Source organism: Rhipicephalus microplus, unplaced genomic scaffold (genome assembly GCF_043290135.1).
Source record: "Rhipicephalus microplus isolate Deutch F79 unplaced genomic scaffold, USDA_Rmic scaffold_194, whole genome shotgun sequence".
NCBI classification, from domain to species: domain Eukaryota; kingdom Metazoa; phylum Arthropoda; class Arachnida; order Ixodida; family Ixodidae; genus Rhipicephalus; species Rhipicephalus microplus.
The window spans coordinates 151,662-155,188 of NW_027464765.1; positions in this window are offsets into that span (position 1 = coordinate 151,662).

Here is a 3,527-nt window from a genome sequence, read left to right on the forward strand (position 1 = left end):
TGTGATATTCTCGTTAAAGCGCATGCAAGCATCGTGAAACCTTAAAGAACAATGTCATTTAGCGAGATACAGCGTTCTGTACTGCAATAAGTTGGTGAAAAACTGTGAGGTTATGCAAATATGGTAATTGTGAACAAAACAGTGTAATAGAGCGTTTTTAGATACAAGTGCGAATGTCAGGTTAGGTTAAGATATGAACCGTCGTAAAACCACATTAAACAATGTCACTTAGTGAGATGCTGTGTTTTTCACCATTACAAGTCGGGAACTGCGATATCTAATGTGAAAGCGCATGAAACCGTCGTAATCTTGTAGAAAACATTGTAAAGTTGCGAGTAAAACGTTTTATAACGATAGAAGTGCGAAGGTTAGGTTAGGTTAGGTTAGTTTAAGCTAGGTAGCGTCGTGAAACTACCAAAAACGACGTCATCTAACGAGATAGTGTTGTTTTATTGCGAGTATTAAACTGCGATAGGTGAAATATTGTGAAAGCACACAAAACGGCATGAACAAGCTAGATACTGCGTGTTGTAGCGTTACAAGTGCGAAACTGCTATAATGTCATATTCTCGTTAAAGCGCATGCAAGCATCGTGAAACCTCAAAGAACAATGTCATTTAGCGAGATACAGCGTTCTGTACTGCAATAAGTTGGTGAAAAACTGTGAGGTTATGCAAATATCGTAATTGTGAACGAAACAGTGTAATAGAGCGTTTTTAGATACAAGTGCGAATGTTAGGTTAGGTTAAGATATGAACCGTCGTAAAACCGCATTAAACAATGTCACTTAGTGAGATGCAGTGTTTCACACCATTACAAGTCGGGAACTGCGATATCTAATGTGAAAGCGCTTGCAACCGTCGTTAGGTTAGGTTAGGTTAGGTTAGGTTTGGTTAGGTTAGGTTAGGTTAGGTTAGATTAGGTTAGGTTGGGTTGAGTTGGGTTAGGTTAGGTTAGGTTAGGTTAGGTTACGTTAGGGTACGTTAGGTTAGGTTACGTTAGGTTAGGTTAGGTTAGGTAAGAATAATTTGGTTAGGTTAGGTAAGGTTAGGTTAGGTGAGGTTAGGTTAGGTTGTGTTGGGTTGTGTTGGGTTGGGTTGGGTTGGGTTGGGTTAGGTTAGGTTAGGTTACGTTAGGTTATGTTAGGTTAGGTTAGGTTACGTTAGGTTAGGTTACGTCAGGTAAGGTTAGGTTACGTTAGAATAGGTTAGGTTAGGTTAGGTTACGTTAGGTTAGGTTAGGTTAGCTTTGGTTAGGTTAGGTTAGGTTAGATTAGGTTAGGTTAGGTTGGGTTGGGTTGGGTTAGTTTAGGTTAGGTTAGGTTAGGTTAGGTTGGGTTGGGTTAGGTTAGGTTAGGTTAGGTAAGGTTACGTTGGGTTAGGTTAGGTTAGGTTTGGTTAGGTTAGGTTAGGTTAGGTTAGGTTACGTTAGGTTAGGTTTGGTTAGGTTAGGTTAGGTTAGGTTAGGTTACGTTAGGTTAGGTTAGGTTAGGTTAGGTTTGGTTAGGTTAGGTTAGGTTATGTTAGGTAAGGTTTGGTTAGGTTAGGTTAGGTTAGGTTAGGTTGGGTTACGTAAGGTTAGGTTAGGTTAGGTTAAGATATGAACCGCGCTAAAACCGCATTAAACAATGTCACTCGGTGAGATGCCGTGTTTTTCACCATTACAAGTCGGGAACTGCGATATCTAATGTGAAAGCGCATGAAACCGTCGTAATCTTGTAGAAAACATTGTAAAGTAGCGAATAAAACGTTTTCTAACGATAGAAGTGCGAAGGTTTGGTTAGTTTGAGCTACGTAGCGTCGTGAAACTACCAAAAACGACGTCATCTAACGAGATTGTGTTGTTTTATTGCGAGTATTAAACTGCGATAGGTGAAATGTTGTGAAAGCACACAAAACGGCATGAACAAGCCAAATACTGCGTGTTCTACCATTACAAGTGCGAAACTGCTATATTGTGATATTCTCGTTAAAGCGCATGCAAGCATCATGAAACCTTAAAGAACAATGTCATTTAGCGAGATACAGCGTTCTGTACTGCAATAAGTTGGTGAAAAACTGTGAGGTTATGCAAATATCGTAATTTTGAACAAAACAGTGTAATAGAGCGTTTTTAGATACAAGTGCGAATGTTAGGTTAGGTTAAGATATGAACCGTCGTAAAACCGCATTAAACAATGTCAATTAGTGAGATGCAGTGTTTTTCACCATTAAAAGTGGGGAACTGCGATATCTAATGTGAAAGCGCTTGCAACCGTCGTTAGGTTACGTTGGGTTAGGTTAGGTTAGGTTAGGTTAGGTTTGGTTAGGTTAGGTTAGGTTAGGTTAGATTAGGTTAGGTTGGGTTGAGTTGGGTTAGGTTAGGTTAGGTTAGGTTAGGTTGGGTTAGGTTAGGTTAGGTTAGGTTAGGTTACGTTAGGTTAGGTTAGGTTAGGTTACGTTAGGTTAGGTTAGGTTAGGTAAGGATAATTTGGTTAGGTTAGGTAAGGTTAGGTTAGGTTAGGTTAGGTTGGGTTGGGTGTTGTTGGGTTGGGTTGGGTTGGGTTAGGTTGGGTTAGGTTAGGTTAGGTTACGTTAGGTTAGGGTAGGTTAGGTTAGGTTACGTTAAGTTATGTTAGGTTAGGTTAGGTTACGTTAAGTTAGGTTAGGTTAGGTAAGGTTAGGTTACATTAGAATAGGTTAGGTTACGTTAGGTTAGGTTAAGTTAGGTTAGGTTAGGTTTGGTTAGGTTAGGTTAGGTTAGCTTAGGTTAGGTTAGGTTGGGTTGGGTTGGGTTAGGTTGGGTTAGGTTAGGTTAGGTTAGGTTAGGTTGGGTTAGGTTAGTTTAGGTTAGGTTAGGTTAGGTTAGGTTGGGTTGGGTTGGGTTATGTTAGGTTACGTTAGGTTAGGTAAGGTTAGGTTAGGTTAGGTTACGTTAGGTTAAGGTATGAACCGTCGTAAAACCGCATTAAACAATGTCACTTAGTGAGATGCAGTGTTTTTCACCTTTACAAGTTGGGAACTGTGATATCTAATGTGAAAGCGCTTGAAACCGTCGTAATGTTGTAGAAAGCAATGTAAAGTAGCGAGTAAAACGTTTTCTAACGATAGAAGTGCGAAGGTTATGTTAGGTTGAGTTATGTTAGTTTAAGCTAGGTAGCGTCGTGAAACTACCAAAAACAACGTCCTCTAACGAGATAGTGTTGTTTTATTGCGAGTACAAAACTGCGATAGGTGAAATGTTGTGAAAGCACACAAAACGGCATGAACAAGCCAAATACTGCGTGTTGTACCGTTACAAGCGCGAAACTGCTATGTTGTGATATTCTCGTTAAAGCGCATGCAAGCATCGTGAAACCTTAAAGAATGATGTCATTTAGCGAGATACAGCGTTCTGTACTGCAATGAGTTGGTGAAAAACTGTGAGGTTATGCAAATATCGTAATTGTGAACGAAAAAATGTAATAGAGCGTTTTTTAATACAAGTGCGAATGTTAGGTTAGGTTAAGATATGAACCGTCGTAAAACCGCATTAAACAATGTCACTTA